Source organism: Meriones unguiculatus, chromosome 8 (genome assembly GCF_030254825.1).
Source record: "Meriones unguiculatus strain TT.TT164.6M chromosome 8, Bangor_MerUng_6.1, whole genome shotgun sequence".
NCBI lineage: Eukaryota > Metazoa > Chordata > Mammalia > Rodentia > Muridae > Meriones > Meriones unguiculatus.
The window spans coordinates 113,324,179-113,343,341 of NC_083356.1; the positions used below are offsets into that span (position 1 = coordinate 113,324,179).

A 19,163-nucleotide genomic window follows, 5' to 3' on the forward strand; every position below is an offset into this window, starting at 1 on the left:
ACACACCCATACACTCAGGCAAAAAGTGCTTTATTAGCTCTCCTGCTCCAGCAACTCTCTCTGCCTTTTATTTGACCACCCAGAGCAATCCATAACCAAAGGGTTATGCCCACCAGGATAGCAAGGAGGCACTCCTCACGTGCTCTTTGCTTACTCTGGTTACCTGGGATCTCAGAATCCCATGTCCAAACATCACTGATCCTGCTCCAGTGTCTGCCCCAGATCACTCTCAGGTGCGGCCTGTTCTGTCTGTGTGAAACACTGCAGGGCCTGAAAGATGCTCACCTGGCAACAGGCGGGAAATTTCAAAAGATCTGGATATGTGAGCAGGAATGGCCGTAGGCATCAAACACAGAGCTACAAGGGTATCAGAAGTCTAAGCTGGAAACTTCCGTGAGCTAAATTTTTAAGGTAGAAGTGTAAAGAACAGAAAGTACTTCATTTAAAGGTATTTACCATGGTTAATAATTTCATATGTTGTATGTGGATCTCTACTTGTACTCCTTTGTTTCTGGACCCGTAAACCTTAGGAGTAAGACTACATATAGCATATAGAGACTTTCCTTTTGCTAATGTTGATGTTTCTGTATAAATTTCCAGGAGGAGAGCAGCACACTAGCCTGTGGTCGCATGCGGAGAGTACTCATTATTTTGAGTTGTTTTCCCAACATGTCTCAGCATACTATTCTACAACCTGTTTAGTCAAAACCTCATTCCCATGCAGCCCCACCTTCCCTGCTTGGCACAACTTGAGCTGGTAACTCCCTTGACACTGGCATTTCAGCAGTGTTTAAAGGAAAGGGCCGTTAGGACTCAAAACAATGGTTTTTATTTTGTTTTTAAGTAAATTCTATACCTCATCACAGGGTAGGTGAAACTGGTCGGGGGAGAGGTACTCAACTCAACAGAAATAACATTTTCACAACTTTTCTTCCTGGCCTTTTTTTTTTCTTTTTTAAATCCAAACGCACAAAGTGTGTTTCAAAATTTTTAAACACACAAAATGAAGAAGACCCAAAATTTTTAAACACACAAAATGAAGAAGACCCGAAGAGAAACAAAATTGAACTCCTCCTGGAATCAATGCAGTATTTATCTCAAACACTTCCAAGCCGTAGACATAATACTTTAGTGCCGACTTATTGAGAATTAGCTACAGGCAATCAAGGGACAAACATACAATTCAGTGTGGAACATAAGGCGCGGTAACGACTAAGCAACAGGCAACAGTGGCTGGTTTGTTTGTTCTCTGTGGTGCTGGGGATTAGCCCAGGCTTCCTCCATGCTGGACAAGCACTGTAGCACTAAATGGTCACTTTAGCCTGTTTTTATTTCTGTTCAGGTAGAGCTTTGCTGTTCTGCCCAGACTGGCCTCCAACTTGTAACCCCCGACACCAGTCTCCTGAACAGCTAGGATGGCAGGTGTGCACTCCTACACTTGGCCAGGAAAATAGCCTTCATGCTAGTCCAAGGCAGAGGGGTCATTTTACCTTTATTAGTGAATAGAATGGATGTATATGATGAAAAGGAAGGAGGGCATTCTATAACCATCATGGTACTTTTTTTTTGTCTTGTTTTATAGGTATGGGGCTGAGGCTGCCCTCCAACATGTGATCCTCCGTTCTGAGCCTCATGTCACTTAAATTGTTTTACTCTCTACATGGAAGTGGTTAAGCTAATGGATACCTGCCTTCTTTACCCCAGTACAGAGAGCCGATGTCTGTGACCTCAGGGATATGTGGTGAAGATGAAGATTTGGGGCATTCTGGAATATTCTGATTTTAAATAGGGAAGGTATTATAGCACTTTGCTTTCACATACCTAGGCCATTAAAGACTAGACAAACACCAAGGAAGTCTGAATTAGTGACTGCAAACATGAGGGAGACCAGGCATTGATGTTCCAGACGCTGCTTCAGAAGAGTAAGGCAAAACACTGTAAGAAAACACTGTGGAAAAGAAACTGCATCTTCAGAGCCAGCAGGTATTCTTAAATGTTAGCATTTAGTAGGATCACAGTGCATGAGCAACAGCATCTGATGTTCTGACATTAACCATAGTGAGTCATTAAATTGCCAGAGCTGTATATGGCATAAATGATGAGCTGACCACATTGTACACACCCAATGTGTCATAACTGATGATGCTCAAAGTACATGCTCATAAGCCATCTGGATTCCTTAGCATACAGTTCTCTGAAATTAAATCATCCCAGGGACAATGTTCATTACATTCCATATGTCAACATGTAAACCTGGTTATCATAAATCATGGGGGCCTCACTATTCTAAACTACTCACGCCATTAAATCCCTAGTGTAAAATCTGAACCATAATGTGGTCCACAGATTATGATTTAGAGGAAGAAGGTGTATACATTTGATGAAATTTGTCGAACTGGACCAAAGTGTAGCATCAGAAGTTATACTTGTATAAGGACACAAGAATGTAAGGGGAGGGCGAGGGCTCATCTGGTGAGGCTCTTGCTATTCAAGCATGAAGGTGTGAGTTTTGATCCCCAGAACTCACACAGAAACTGAGTGTGGCACTCTCCCCTATGACCTCAGTGCTGGAAGGCAGGAGGCAAGGAGGTGAGGGCTCCCTGTGGGCTTTGAAAACACCATGGAAGGTAAAAGTCTTACTATTCCATTTGTATGGGGAACATAGAACAGTGAAATCCGTACAGCAAGAAATTAGATGGTGCACAATTTCATAACAGTGTGCATTTACCTTTAAAACCATACTGCAGTGTATTCTTTAAACCGACGTTTTCTTTGACATGTAAATATACTTTTATATGGGCTTTTTAAAAAGTAAATCACAGCTGACAGCCAAAATATTTCTTCTGTTCCACATAACAGCGCTCCAGAGGAGAAAGCGACACCTCCTGAGTGTCAGTGTACAAAGGCAAGAGAACTCTTCTCTCAAGACCATTTGGATTCAGAAGCTGGACAGACAGAAGCTCACACACTTTCATCCCCTTGCTGCCTTTGACTCTGAAAATCCTTTCATTGGCTACCCTGTAAAATCAGCCATGAAGGCCCTTAGCCAAACAGGAACACTATCCATGGAAAGGCACAGTCCATTAACTTCTTAACATTCATATGAATAAGCTTATGAACTTCTCCAGGCATTTCACTGAGGCCCTGGAGGAACAAAATGTTAATTAAAATTTAAGGGAAGAGAAAAAGATTTGGTACTTGGCATCCCTCCTAATGCGGTGGTTTTTAGAAGAACAACCTGAGAAACAGACAGAAATGCGGAATGGCACCACATTTCTGAGAATGGCCTTTTGCTGGTCAGACTTCCCCTGCCTTGCTCACCCCTCTCCTCCGTGTAAATCAACATTGCCCACCCCGGCTGCAGTAAGTTACACAATTTCACTGTTTTCTTCTTTATGCTTTAGTACAAGAGCAGTAAATCTAGGATTATAAATCATAATCCTTGGCAGAGAAAAAGCCTCTGAAGTGTTTTTAAGAAGGGCAGCGCCATGATCAGCTGCTTTAGAATTACCTCCCTAGCCGGGATGTGGAGACAGATTTATGAAGAATGAGACTCAGTGTAGGGAGATAGGGAGACAGGAGCAGCCCTCCAAAACAGTATAAAGATTTCAAAGTGAAAACAGCTACAATGGACATAGAGGCTTATCTAAACTTCCCTTATCTGGCTGAAACAGAGCTTTATGAGAGTCAGCTGCCACAAATTGCCAGGAAGTCTCCTGTCAGGGAGGCAACTGGCTTTGCCTGGGGACATTCCAAGAAATTGTATTAACAAGCCTCATTAGAGCCTTCCCCAGATCCCCCAAATCCCTCCTGTTACATACCCTTACCCCTGATTGCTCAAGGAGTCAGGCATGGGTGCTCCCCATGCTTTGAACATATACAGTCCCTCTCCTTATCTATTGTCAATTGATTTGCGGTCAGCACCCACCTCCCAACCACTGACAATAGCTGGTGTATTTTCCTTTCTCTCCAAACAGTGGGTTGAGAAGCCTTCATAGTCTTTCTACTGGAAAAGCAGTAGCTGCAGAGCGAGGTATGAGCGTGGAGTCAGCAGAGCCTTCCAGTCCTGGGTACAGGGAAGAAACTGAGAGCGAGTCTTAGCACTCTCTCAAGAACCCTTCCAAAGGGATTGTTCTCCTGGCTTACAGAACTGCCAAAACCTAAGGTGAGCCATGAAATCTTGCATGTCTGTTGTTGTGGGGACACAAAACTTAAAGGCAAGTGACAGAATTCTTCACTGAGAAAACCTGACCTCTTCTGAAAAACAAAACAACAACAACAAAAAGAAATGTCATAGTAAGATGATGTTTGTTCGTTCTGTTTTGGGAGAAGAGTTAAAATGTGCTAAGGAAAGCAAAACAAAAAAGGCCCCAGAAAAACCCCAGCACATTGTTTGTTGCCTGGTAATAAAGGAGAATGTTTGCTTCAATTGGATATGAATGAGGCAAGTGTTTTAAGCTCAGAAGAAGCAGAGAGGAAAGCAAAAAGTAAAAAAGATGAGCTGAGGAGGCATCAGAGCTAAGTCCTGTGCAAAAATACTAAGATGGCCAGAGCAGTTAGTGAGCAAGGAATCTGGTGTTCTGTTTAAAGCTGGGTGAGGGGTTGGGCTTGACAGTTTTAGTCTTCATTCTGATTCCACAGACCTGTGGAGTTACCTTACTATTTCCTGAGTCACTAGCTTTGTGGTTATCACACAAACCCAAAGCAAAATCGCATTGCTTTATTTCTCTGATTAGACCAATTAGGTCTCTAGTGGTCCCTTAACTTTCAAATAATACTTTGACAAATAATGAGTGCTTTTCAAAGTTGAAAGCCTCAGGTGCATGGTTGAGAATTGCCTGTATGTTATACCTTTTTCCAAGAGAGGCTGTAAAGCCATTTATGCTGGGACTAAAACATGCTTACATTTTTAACCTTCACATGAGTCAGGTCTTATAGATTCCCGGTCTTCTTGGCTCTGTTATTTGCCATGCACAACTCTCTGCAGTGACTAAAAGTGCTCAGGAGTTCACTGGGCAAAACAAGCTATCATCTGCCTGCTGTACCAAACAGGTGACAGTTTGAATGAAGAAGGTTTTCCCCCCTACCCTTTGAAATCTTGTTTAAATTATCACCAAAACTGGTTTCTAAAACTACTCAATGGAAAAGCTGTGCAGAAAGATGCCTCACGACAGAGTAAGTCTGAGGTAGAACTTGTGCATACAGGGTTAGGCCTTCCAGACTATAGTTTGTTCATTTTTTTCAAAACAGAGTCTTTCTATATTACCTTGAACTGGCTCTACAGCCCAGGCTTGTTTCAAGCTTCTGATCCTCTTGCCTCAGTCTCCCAAGTGCCATGCCACAGAAAACCAGTAAGTAAAGTTAATTGCTTTAGCTCTGTGGTGACAAGGAAGTTTTGGCAGTGGCTATACAAAGTAGGAAGTAGACAAAGCATTTCTGGTGTTGGACATCAAAATTCAGGAAATGAAACATAACCAGCTCTTTTTTCTATCCACAATCCAGTTCTGATATTGTTAGAAACTGACCCAGTATTTTACACTCATCAGATCTCTCCAGCCAGTTTTCTCAGAGATGTGCTTTTTGCATATACCTTTCATTTCAGGAGAGCTAGAGAACTACCCTAAAGACACTTCCTGGGAAAATTTACTCCAGCTCTTAGGCCATTGAGAAGAAGTCAGACTATAGAAGAGTAGATTCCATTTACGTGTGTGCATGGGATGGAACTACTGAAAAGAAATCTTCTGCAGGATTTCATCACTGGGGTATGACACTTGGCACTGTTTGAACGGGAGGTCGCAACAACAGACTTGATGAGGAGTAAGCACATCAGCCACAAAAACTAGAGAAAATGTGCAAACTTCATTTTGCTAAGTGGAAGTAAGTGCTACTGTTGGCTGCTGACATAAAGTTAACTGCTCTGTCTTCAGAAACCAACACATGGAAATGCTATTTCTTTTTCCCATTCTGAAGCAGAGCAGGGTTCATTGCTTGAAACTGGCAAAAGTAGGTAAAATAAGAAACCACAATTCAGAGTTTTTCTGTCAGTTTCAAATATATAAGCATTCATGAAACTTAACCAACATAATTGGCATAGCTGATAAAATTTTGGGTCATGGACTTTAGCTGTTTGCTGCAATTCTGAGAGTGGGAGAAATAAGAAACTAGAATTCCTGACATGTCTGCCTCCTACTGCCCTTTCTCCACAGTAAAGGTCGCAGAATTGCTTCTGTGTTGCTTTGCGGCAGATTGGGCTATAAATTACTGCAGGGAAAAGAGACTCTGTAGTCACCTAGAGACACTTGTTATCTTACCTACAAAAACTGAGACCCAGGGGACTGAAATGAATTGTGTAAAGCCACAAAGCTAAAATTAGTGGAAAAGGGGTTAGGTAACATGGAACAGGAAGAACTTTTTCTGTTAAATATCCATTGTTGTTAGCATAGCATTAACTCAGGAAAAGATTAATTCAGGTAAGCCTGTAAAAAAATGTTTGGATTCATTGTTTCAGAATACAGTGAGGATCGGGGAGGGGATGAAAACAGTATTGGCTATTGGCTTACAGAACAAGTAGGACAACATATGGGTTTCAGTTTTTAAGTCTTTAGGCCAAAATCAAAATTACACGTACAGCCTTGGTAACCAGAAAAAATTCCTGTTTCTGGAGTACTTGTAGAAACCTGAGTTAGTCATAAGCTTCTTAGGAAAGAATTCATCCTTTGTTTGATTCTGCAGTGATTCGTGATGAGAAAGGCTGGCAAGACCCACTCATTGTCAGAGTAGCCAAAGCCATACTGTAATTGCAGGTATAAGAAGTCCCTTGGAACCTTAAAGGACCATTGGTTGTGAATGATGACCCTGCATGCAGTGGTCACATATGGCCTGTTCTTGTTTGGCTTTATGTCCTATGCCAGTTGGTGTCGGCACAACAGACCTCACACACATGCTTGTGGAATTTAGAGCGGACAGCAGTGATGGTGTTTCACAGTATAGACTATTCGAAACCTCACCAAAATCATTTAAAACCATAGATGAAGGGGGCTGAAATATTAATAGCCTGAATACAGTTCCACTGAGTTTGGACCATTTGGTAATTTCAAAGTCTAGTTTCTGCCTTTCCTTAAAGGCTGCTCACCGTCCCCCATGCCCACAAGTCTGTTGTTGCCTATGGCCAAGGGTAAAAGTTCCTCTCTGGTATACTTTCACAAGTAGGCAATTAACCAAGATCTCCTGGTACTTTATTAAGATTTTAGATTTTGTGCAGAGACAAGAAAAAAATATATAAAGCTTTCTGTCTATCCCCAATCCAACTTCTGCCTCTTGAATTCTCTAGGAAAACCTTAGCTAAGCATTAAAATACAGCATTCAAAACAGTATCTGGCCTCTTCCTGACATTCCAGAGACATATTTGAAATAAGTAATGCCAAAAGAAGCTAAAAATGGTGAAGGAAATTACAGAAGTGTTTGACTGTCATCCAAAAGATTCTAGCAGTTGACTCAGAGGAAAATGGCCCTCCATTCCCCAAGCACCCCAGGCCCTGTGCCAAGGAATACTGCAAACTTTAGTGGAGTGGCAAAATAGATAGCAAGTGGCAAAGTAGTTTTGATTGGAAGTAGAACTTTTTCTTTATGCGTTCAGCTGCTTCATAATAAAAAAATAAGGGAAGAAAAGAACCAGGAATGATTTATATTTCTATTATGATGGACTTCATTCCATCCATCTTGAAAGCAAGCGGGGCCTTTCAACACTTAAATACTTGACTCTCGAGTCTCCCTCATGGTCTCCTGTCCCTGCTGAAATACAGGCACCAATTCCTCGGGTTATGAATGAGCATGAAATCTGACACCCTTTCTTCCCCTTTTCAGACATGACTCATCGTTCTTGTTGCAACTCCCAAGCCCTGAAGCTCTTCTTTAAAGTGCGGAGACAAAGGCAACATCTTCAATTCCAGCTGGCTTACCTGGAGAACTCTGACAGTGCTCAGCCACTGATTTCTTTATGCATTGCAAAACTAAGTGCTCTGAGTGTCTTACCTTCCCTCACCCTGGGGAAACAGATGCCAAAATACTGGAAAGAGAACAAGACTGGTAGGCTTTGAGTATAGCTTATCAGTTTTCCTTAGCCTCTCATTATCTCCAGGATGCTATTGAACACTAGCTTTGGGAGTATTTTATTTTATTTTCAAGGTTTGAGATCTTCTTTCCTCCAGACTCCTCTGCCTTTGAGTACAAAGTGTAAGTGATCTGCGGTCTTTCTTAAAACCTAGTCTCATTTAAAATCTGACTTTTGCCGAGTAAAAATTACCATTCCAACCCTTAGATTTGAAAAGTTTTACAGTAGATATAAGAAGTCTTGAAATCCAAGAGTAAATTCTGTGGTCTTTCAAGCAATAGTCAAAACTGCACTTGAAAATTCAAAAGAATAAATAAAATCCATGACTGTGTTACTTTTCTAGAAACATTTTATCCCAAGAGAAACTATTTTTTGTTTTGGAAGATGACAAGAGTAGAAGTTAAACAATTATTTTTTTAAGTTACTTTAAAGGAAGGAAAAAAGGAAGGAAAGAAGGAAGGAAGGAAAGGCCAGTAGAGGCAGCTAACTGCTCCACTGGAGAAGTTATTTCAGCAAATGTTCATTGTCCCAGGGAGAAACGTACCCCTACTTTGCAGCTTAGCATTTGCACATTTAGAAGCTTAAATATTTTTCACTTGAAATGAACCAAATGGTATAAATTAGATATGAACACATGCAGTTACATTTTACGATTAAGCACAAAGAAAGGATGCTGATGACTGCTGCTCAGATTTCATATCATGACAAGGTAACATTAATTTATAGCCTATTTGAAATTTCCAGCTTCCATGGTCTTTTTATTTTTAAGTCACTTATTGTGATAACCCCAGAGAAGTATAAAAGTCAGCAATTTAATAATATTAGTAACTTTTATGGGATACTTGACAGTTATCTTTGATGTAATTACCTGTTTGTGTTAGGGTTGCTATTGCTGTGATGAAACATCCTGACCAAAAGAAACCTGGGGAGAAAAATGTTTATTTGGCTTCCCCTTTCACAGTATTGTTTTATGAAAGAATGTCAGGACAGGAGCTCAAACTCCAGGCAGGAAACTGAAGGTAGGATCTGATGCAGAGGCCATGGAGGAGAGCTGCTTACTGGCTTGCTCCTCATGATTTATTTAATGAGCTTTCTTATAGAACCCAGTATCACCCACCCAAGGATGGCTCCACCCACAATGGAATGGGCCCTCCCCCATTAAGCACTAATTAGGATTTTTTTCTAACCAGATCTTATGGAGGCATTTTCTCAGTTAAGGTTTCTCCTTTCAGATGACTATATCTTAGGTCAAGTTGACATGAAGTTAGGCAGCATTGATCATTTTACACGTAGAAACCAAAGCTCAGAACAGTAACTTGCCAGCTCACACTGGCTTGAAGTTATAGCATTGGCAACTGAATAAAGGCAGTCTTACTCGAGGATAAGGGTCAATAAAACTTTCCTATAAAGCCCCAGGCATGAGGCTGCTGATGCAGCTAACTACTCAGCTTTTGCTGTGAGAAAGACAGCCAGCAGATATGTCACTGAAGGAACATGGCTATATTTTGATAAAACCTTATTTTAGACACTGAAATTTAAATTTTATATAATCCCCATGTGTCACACATATTAGCTGTTTCACATTTATTTATAATCTGGAGTTGTTCACAGCATTTCAATGTGTTCTTTGCATCCTTTCCTAACTTAAAAATGCAAATATAATTGCTAAATTATATGATGGGCTGTACAAAATTGGGTGGTAGGATGTCCTGGACTCATAGACTGCTTAAATTCAGGACTGATAGAAAGACTAAAAGAAAAGTCTGAAGAAAGAAAGAAATGAAATGAAATGGCAGGATGAGGAGGGCACTGTGATGAGGAGGGTGCTGTGATGAGGAGGGCACTGTGATGAGGAGGGTGCTGTGATGAGGAGGGCACTGTGGTGAGGAGGGCGCTGTGATGAGGAGGGTGCTGTGATGAGGAGGGCGCTGTGATGAGGAGGGCGCTGTGATGAGGAGGGCGCTGTGATGAGGAGGGTGCTGTGATGAGGGCGCTGTGATGAGGAGGGCGCTGTGATGAGGAGGGTGCTGTGATGAGGAGGGTGCTGTGATGAGGAGGGTGCTGTGATGAGGAGGGTGCTGTGATGAGGAGGGTGCTGTGTTCGCTCGGATGCAGCAGTGCCTCGTGTTGGTTCTTTCCTCTCGCTGGTACCTCTCTGTGAGGTCAGTGCTGGAAGACGGGCTAAAGCATAGCCTAGTTCTCCATGCCAGGCATGAGACAGAGAAACAGCCATGAAGCAAAAATGCTAGTTTTAACACCCTGTTCTCAGTTATGTTTTTAATGTTATTTTGTACTTTCTTCCTTCCTCTGATGCTTATGTTTTAGTGTGTGGAGAAATTATGAACTTTTCTACTAATATGTTAAAATTTGTGTGTGGGGGGGGGAGAACTGATTCTCTAAAAAATCTTTTTTTAATGAAAATTTCTTTTTTTTTTTTAAAGATTTATTTGTTATATACACAGCATCCTGCCTTCATGCCAGAAGAGGACACCAGATCGCACTATAGATGGTTGTGAGCCATCTTGTGGTTGCTGGGAATTGAACTTAGGACCTTTGGAAGAACAGCCATTGCTCTTAACCTCTGAGCCAGATCTCCAGGCCCTCTAAAAAAAAAAATCTTAAACTTGGTAAAGCCACATCTGTTTAAAGTCATTGAATTTATCAAAACTGCATTTATTATAAAACAGATTCTAACTTTCTTTTTTTTCCATTTAGAAATAGATTATACTCTTACACAAATTGCAGCTTATTGCCATAATAGAATTCTAAAGAAATAATCTAAATATTGCTATGGAAAATTTATATTTTTATGAATATGTTTTCTGGACTTTAGTGAAAATGAGAGAAATTGTAGCACTATAGCTTATAACATTTTTTAAGTGATGATTAAAAAACACCTTTTTTGGTTTGTTTGTTTGTTTGTTTGATAATATAAATGGTGCTAGCAGGTGTCAGGAAAATCCATCCTCCAAAGTCAGAATTTCTAGGCTATGGGTATTCTGAATATGGCCAAGTCACTCAGTCTCCAAGAACCTTGATCCCTTCAGCTGTGAGTTGGAGAAAAATATTTACACAGCAGATTATTATAGAAACTCAACATGATAATACAATTTAGTATGTGTTACAGAAAAAAATCATGTAACAAAACAATATTACTCTTTATAGCATCACAGGCCCTGATACGAAAAATGCTAAAAGAACCTCAAGTATCTACAATGCCACTAGCATCTGTCATGTAGTTTACATAACATCCTCCATCATTAGTTTGTGCCAGTGGTTTAATATTGTAGCAAAAATATCACCTAAAAAGGGCAATAGCCAAAAATACTATAAGATTATGTGAAAACATGTAAGATTGTCACTTTTATAGCTCAAAAGAGTTGAATATTGGTAAATTTTATATGAATCGACACAATACATACAGTACAAAAAGTTTCTATTTCTGAAACAATTCTATATGATAGATGGTTGACATAGGTTGATAGCCTAGAATGTAGACTTAGATATATTTGCATTCAAAAGCATTATGGAAATGTATTTCTAGAGGCTGGGGATATTGCATAGTAGTAAAATGCTTGCTTAGAGTACAGGAGGCCTTAGGTTAAGTTCCCAATAGTCCTACACAAAGCAATCCCAAAGAATAGATCAGTTTTAAGAGCCTGGAGCCAGAATCAATCTATTCTCATCTCTGTCTCTGTCTGTCTGTCTGTCTGTCTCTCTCTCTCTGTGTATATGTGTGGTGCGTGTAGTGTGTGTGCATGTGTGTGTGTGTGTGTGTGTGTGTGTGTGTGTGTGTGGTTTCTCTTTCTTTCTGACATAGTGTAGAAAGAAGTCCCAGGCAAGCCTGGATGACTGGCCTCTTGCACAATTTTCCACCTTTACTTTTAAGGCAGTTCACCATTTGAACTGCCTTAAACTTGAGTGTTGCTCACTGACACTATCTCAGTCCATCAGATAGTTTAACTCCCTCTATTCAGCGTTTACTTCAATGTCGTCTTCTATCTCAGGTACACCAGCTAAGTTGTGACAAAAACTAGGGTGACATGTGCAGAAGGTGAAGTTTAGGAACAAGGTTCTGACAGCCCCTGAGAAACACACATTTATCTTGTTTTGCTATTTTTGTGAAATAAAAGGCATAAAGAAATATTTTAAGGTTACTAACTTGTTTATAGTTAATGATGTTTAGTTTTTAATATATAACAGAGCAGTATAAATAATGTTTGAAAAAAACTGGGTTTGGGGGTGGATTTTCTGATTTCTACTGGAATGTAATCACCATTAAAATGGGATTTTATCTTATTCCCTGCAGAATTTCCAACATGAGTATTTTCTGAAAAATGAGAAATGTTCACAAAGGATCTGTCCCGTGACTCAGTGATTATTAAAGGAAGACTGCACGCTGGCATCTGGGAACACAGTGGTTAAACAGATGATTATTGTTCTGCCCCGATGAATCTTTTCCTTATCCACAAGTAGAAGCAATGAGGAAAACAATCCACAAGTCACTCAGACAAAGCAGGGCTTAGTAATATGGACATGACAGGAGCTTGAAGATAATGTGACCATTGTCATTTTGGTGCCTGTAATGAGCAGGGAAGGGAAAACTGGACAATCCAGTCAGATCATTATTGTTAAATAGACAAGTTCCAGAAAGTTCAATGAAAAAGGGAGGTGATTCTATAGCCAATATTTGAAAAGAAGAGAGAGAGAGAGATGAAGTCCTGTGAAGTTGTAAGATGTTCTCAAAACAAAATTCTAACCCCTCCCCTTTCTTATTGTGGCGCCTGCTGGGCTAGATTTCTTATTATAGACATTTGCAATTGGATGATTCTTGTGTGTGGGGCCGGCGGGGTAGCAGGCATTCCCTGTGCTATAGCTTTCCTGGCCTCCACACACTTGCCATTGTTACCCTACCTCAGGCTGTGACAAGAGAAATCCATCTCAGGCCTGCACAGTCTAAGAAGAACCCAACAGAAAGGAGAGTGAGGAGATTCCAAGAAAACAAGGAGAAGAATAAAAGAGCAATTCAGAAGCGTATCATCACTTTAGATAAGAGTTGAAATTTCAGCCTAACAATTTAGGAAAGGAAAGTAGTGGCCATACTGGCTCGTGAGAACTGGAGAAGGGAAGGGATGGATCATGTGTAAATCACAGGGCAATCTGACCTATTACAAGTTGCATACATTTTCTTTATTTAGGTAAACAATCTTCTGCTATAAAGAGCATTTTAGGGAGGCAGAGAGTAAGAAAGCATTCCTTACTCTGAGTTTCTAAAGCTGGGTAGGTTTTTATTAGGAGATGTGGGGATTAGGAATTAAAGGCATGGGAATGTCTTCATGAAGACATGCGAAGCACCGCTTGAGAATTGTCTCATAAGGCAGGTAATCTGATCCTCAAAGAGCATTTTAATGAAGAAGTGGTGTCGCAAAAATGATGAGCTGCTTAGTAAGGAAACTTGAAAAAAGCAGAATGCCTGTAATGGAATCCACCAAAATCTATCAGTCGGTATGAATGACTCACTACTATTTAAGCAATGACAAACCAAAATACCATACAGAGAGGATAAGCCTTTTATAGCAATATTACTTAATCCCTGTATAATTATGTTGAAAATGCTACAATTATTCTGCTCCTCTCAGACACAGCAGTATGCTACATATGGACAATTTTCTGCTAAGATACAGTATCCACTTGACTTTTGCTCTATTCCACCATTCGCACAGATTCATTTATCACCTTGCTCTACGAATTACAAAAATAATGAGTAAGCAAAAGCTTACCAGCACAGCTGTTTTAAGCACTACCACAACGATAAAGTCACAGGATGGTTTCAGGGCAAAGAACACTTTTTAAAAGGTGAAGAGGGAGTTGTAAACCAAAATGGAATTGTTTAATCATGTTCTCACATATTGGGAAATGTACAGTTCCGCCAATGCTATAGCAGAGTCAGTCAGCCAAGCGCAGACAGCCATGGGCCTTGGATCAGCTTATGTGGCCTGCTTCAGGTTTACTGCCACCTAAGTCAGAGACAGAGTGGGACAAGTTTCTTATAGCTGGTGGTACTGTGACAGCTTTGCTTAATTAAAAAATGTTTAGGAGTTCAAGAAAGGAGAGCTAAATTAACAGGCCTGATGTGGTGTCACAGGTCTTTAATCCTAGCCCTTGGGAGGTAGACATAGGCAGATCTCTGAGAGTTCGAGGCCAACCTAGTCTACAAATCTAGTCCAGGAGAGCCAAGGCTCTGTTACACAGAGAAACCTTTCCTGGAAAAACCAATAAGCAAACAAAAAACCAACAAAACAAAACTCCCTATATTAATAGGTAGTCATTTCATCAACATAATTTCATTTCATTTTCTTTTCATTTTCTTATGAAAATCCTGGTTCATTTGTGGAAAATTTAGATAACACTGTCAGGTAAAGGTAAGCTAAAGTAATTTCTTACTAGCATTAACAAAGACACATGCTTACATTACACATGTCATAGTTATACTTAGAATGTCTTTAAACCCTGAACAAATGGAAGCTTACCTAATTCTTTATCCCTTTGGTGATCTTCCTTTTAAAAGAAATACACTCCGAAGAAAATCTAGCCACATGAAAAAGAGAAGAAAATATGACATAGAAAACAACAGTAAGAGCATTTGACTAGGTTCCTCTTCAGTGTCTGTTCTCAAAGCACAGCCTGTGTGAACTGTGACTCCTAACTGCAGATTCCTGGGAGTAAGGAGTCCAGTGTGAATTTGACCTAAGCTGGACTGTCACCCACAGTGAGTGCTTAGAGCCTGGGAGGTACTAACTTAGAATGTTTTCTTGCTTCCTAAGGATAAAGGTGGGACTTGGAGTTTCTTTGTAATTAGTAAGCACCTACTAATGGAATCTGACTTTGGCTTAATTGTGAACCAAAGCCATCAAGAAAATGTCAAAATGCTTGTTACCCTGGCAGTAAGGCCACCAAGGCAGCATGATGGAGACCCTGAAGCCAGTCTGGCCTACAGTATCTTCTCAAAATGATAACAACCAACCAGCAAGAGAAAAGCACACAGAGAGCTGGCCAGTGTTGCTCACTATAGAATGCTTGCCTACTTGCCTAGCCCCCATAGCAGAATAAAGAAAAAATAAATAGCAAACAGAGAGAGAAAGTGGAAAAATTTATAGATGGTTGTGTGAGAGAGAGAGAGGGAGAGAGATACACATTATGTAACCAGTTATATTTAGGTATAATATCAACTTGTCTTTTTGAAGTTCATAAAATATAAAGCTCATTTTAAAGTTAGGACTAGTCAAGTAAGATTTGAAATCTTCACTACAGATAGAAATGATGATACTTTCTTCCATAGCAATAATATTAACGTTTCAATACTATTCACACCCACAATCTCTTGTTTTGCATCTATTTTCTGCTCTGAAACCCAGCGGAACCAAGCTTTAGAAAGAGTCCCAGATGATATTATCTCAACTCTTTAACATCAGAACCTTTAAGTAGATAAAAAAGATCAGTTTAGCATTGTTTTACAATCATTTCCCGTACGTAAGCTTATCATTTTAGAACTTTTTGTTTGCAGGACATAAAAGCAGTTAAGTAGCTTAAGAAAAGTTAAAGGAAGAAGGAAAGTCGTTCTTTAAACCATACCTTACCTGGAGAATTGAAATAGAGCCAACACCCTAAGCCTCCCGATCTGTGCCACTCTCCTCAAGGGACAAGTGAATCGCAGCAGCCCATATTCTCAAACTCAAAGAGAAAAATCAGGAAGCTGGATCTGTGCACATAATGGCCTGCATAATGTAAGAAAGCACCGTTTCTTGGCAACTAGAAAACAATCCTTTTCAATTAACTCACAGCAATTGGCCCACATTTGTTGTTACACAGAGTGAGGAAAATGTTTTAAGAACTGAAAAGAGCCTGGTAATAGCTCAAGTCCAAGCAGTCTGTTCACTTGGAAAGCGTTTTTTTTTTTGTTTTTTTTTTTTTTTTTTTTTTTTTTTTTTTAATTAGAAGACTCCCCCATTCCAGCTGCTGCTTTCCTAAGCATCTATGGACATATCCATCTCACTTTCTTGATACTTACTCTTTAGTCAAGGCCCCAATCCCAAATGTTGTGTGTTATCTAAACACTGAAAAGACAATGAGGAGATCTAACAGAGGTTTGTGGTCTTATCCTGGCCATGATTATTTTCATTTTGCTTTCTAAAATCCCAGTGTGAATGTCATCCTGACGTTCAGTAGGATATACTGGCCAAACTATCATATTCTCTGAGCTGTTGAAGATGGCTTAGCTCCAGCAGACACCAATCCAGCTGATGGATATTAAGGACAGCCACGTAAGATCACCCGTACGCTAATCTGACAATTTTGAGAATTCACAGATAGCTGTTAGCATCCTAAGGGTGTGCGTGTTCTTAAGATGCCTTGTCGTCTCATATGTGTATCAGTAAGTGTCCGCGTGGAGGACTTCAGCTTAAGATATGCATGGGAAACATATAAACTAGTCATGGTTGGTTTTCTTTCTTCTTAATTACTAAAGCTGTCCTAGTTACCTATATAAAGATTTAATTATCTAGTTAAATTATATCTTAAAAATTAGCAGACACTATGGATAATTTGCATATCCAAGCAAAGTCAAATCGAGCAATTTTTATTTTCTCTATTGCCCACCCCCTGCCAGGACTGAGTAAAAGTGTGCTTTTACCTTCATCAGCTCTTTTCAGCATTCTCCTTTATAATGTGAATTTCTCTCAGAGTGGTCAGCCTTGATTGCCATCCTTGCCAGGCAGTTCTAGTGCACCCTTTAATGTGTAGACTCAGGCAGTGCCTTGGCACAAAGCTCTCTCTCTGTCGGTGGGAACTTGAGGCGGTGCTGTAAGCTGGTGAAGGTGATGTGTTTGAGTAGACCGGCCGGCACCTTCCCCTGAGACTCTTAGCAGCTGTGTACACTTCTCATGGTGGAGCTGGCTGGGAGAATTTTACGAGTGTTTCTTCAGTCTTGATATGGATTCTTCCCTGGCTATGACCTCAGGCAGATCTGTTCACCGCGTTGTGTCCAGGTCTGTTATCTGCCACGTAAAGGTGATGATATTTACATCACACAAGTGTTGTGAGGGTTGACTGAGGCTACATGTGGAAAGACTACATATTATTCTTAAAATAATGTCCAGCAGACAGTAAGTGTTCAAAGGCAAGGCATGTAATTATTGCTGTTATTCATATTCCTGAACCTGGTGAATAACCACATACCTTTATTACAAGGGACACAGCTTTACTTCTTGTATTCTTAAAATGCATGGCCATTTACTTCTGCTCTGAATATATTTAAACAGTGGCTGCAAAGCCTAGCATTTGTGAGAAATTGCGCATTTTTTTTGTGTGGTCACTATAAGCCCCATTTCTACAAATTGTGGTCATCATGCTGTAATCCTCTCCATTTTAGAAGATTTTTTTTGCATTTTTATTAATTATTATCATTTATTAAAATATATTCACTTTGTATCCGGGCTGTGTCCCCCTCCCTTGTTTCCTCCCAACCCCACCCTCCCTCTCATTGCTCCCCCTATGCCCCTCCCCTAGTCCACTGATAGGACAGGTCCTCCTCCCCTAGAAGGAGGGGTTTAATCTTTGCTCAGAGCTGCTGGCACAATCCACTATGAAGTTGTGTCAGTCAGAATTTTACACCCTGTCTCTGCTAGGAGATAATTCAGAATCATTAAAATCACGCTAAATGAGCCAATCTGGCCAAGTGGGGGGGGGGGGGGTTCAGCCCTATGTTTACTGGCTTGGCACAGAGCAGTGGCCCTGTCAGTTATCTTGGGTAGTATTGATTTGCCCCTGTATCTTAATGTAGAACATTGTGGCAGGGGAACTGGGGAAATTAACCAGTGAGATGGAAAAAGGAAAAAGGAAGCTAATGGGACATGTTCTGTGTAAAGATGCTGACATTTCTAAGTGGTAACATGACCCTGCAGCATGTCAGCCTGGCATTTCAGGGACCAAGCCGTTGGGTGCTGCGTTGCTTGTGCCGTTGGGAAACTGTGTAGTCCGTGAAGTCTAACTGAACAGCAGGAAAAAAAATAACACAATAAATAGGATATATTGCAACTTCAGGGCACCTTTACCTGCCATTCAACTAAAATTACACAAAAGGAGTTTGCATGAAGATACTCACATACAGACAACAACAAAATCAATGCTATCACATAAAAGTATGATCTGCTACAGATAACCTTTCTGTAATTCACAATGAGATAATTCAGATGCATGGCATATTAATTGATGAAGGCTTCAGTTTGACTCCTGTGGGCAGTTTAATGTTGAAAGACTTCACAAAATAAAATATTTTATAAGCACTGACCACATTTGTTCTAAAACAGAATATTATAGAGTGTCAAAGCCAAATAATTTCAAGTTCTTTTGGAAGCAAATACAAATCTGAAGTTAAGAAACAGCTTAGTTTCCATTAGGAGTATGCTATTTCTACAATATAAGATTACAGCTTTCAAATTCCAGGAGGAAAAAAGTGACTAGGGAAACTTTAAAAAAAAAAAAAAAGATTAATTTATTTTGTATACATTGCTCTGCCAGCATGTATTCCTACATGCCAGAAGAGGGCACCAGATCACGTTATATATAGTTGTGAGCCACCATGTGGTTGCTGGGAATTGCACTTAGGACCCCAAAAAGAGCAGCTGGCATGCAGATGGTACATGCAGATAGAGCAATCATATACATAAAATGAATAAATAAAGTCTGGAGAGGTGGCTCCGTGGTTAAGAGCACTGGCTACTCTTCCAGAGTTACTTAGTTCAATTCCTAGCAACCACAGAATGGCTTACAACCATCTATGCTGCGACCTAAAAATTCAAATTCTTAAAGTCCAGTCCCAAAGACACTAACTGAATGTCTTCAGCACAACTAATGAATGTACATTTCAGTGCCCTCCCTTCCACTGATGTCCTGGAGTACAGCCACATTTGAGAACTGGAAATTCAGAAAAATACAGGCAGCTAGGAGCCTTGGCTTGTCTCAGAGGGGATATTCACAGGATGGCAAGCAGGGGAAG

The 19,163-nt window shown here is 40.2% G+C and overlaps 1 protein-coding gene and 1 long non-coding RNA gene across 6 annotated transcripts in view; one reads left to right on the forward strand and one right to left on the reverse strand.

The window, feature by feature from the left end:
* LOC110552208 (uncharacterized) overlaps positions 1-15,774 on the forward strand; it is a 42,845-nt gene extending 27,071 nt beyond the window's left edge. Inside the window, exons 3-8 of one of the 5 annotated variants that reach the window (XR_009593892.1) lie at positions 1,583-1,983; positions 2,860-3,363; positions 3,978-4,165; positions 5,603-5,877; positions 7,864-10,737; positions 12,420-15,774. This is a non-coding gene — a long non-coding RNA (uncharacterized LOC110552208). Of the gene's footprint in view, positions 1-1,582; positions 1,984-2,859; positions 3,364-3,977; positions 4,166-5,602; positions 5,878-7,863; positions 11,017-12,419 lie in introns of those variants that run through there. The other 4 variants (XR_002476631.2, XR_009593890.1, XR_009593891.1 and 1 more) reach the window with 4 other exon arrangements.
* Itprid2 (ITPR interacting domain containing 2) overlaps positions 1-15,879 on the reverse strand; it is a 79,898-nt gene extending 64,019 nt beyond the window's left edge. The window contains exons 1-2 of the mRNA XM_021643321.2: positions 15,748-15,879; positions 14,641-14,698 (exon numbers count right to left, since the gene is read on the reverse strand). The gene's annotated coding sequence lies outside the window, so the exon portion shown is untranslated. The remainder of the gene's footprint in view (positions 1-14,640; positions 14,699-15,747) is intronic.
* Between the last annotated feature and the right edge of the window lie 3,284 nt (positions 15,880-19,163).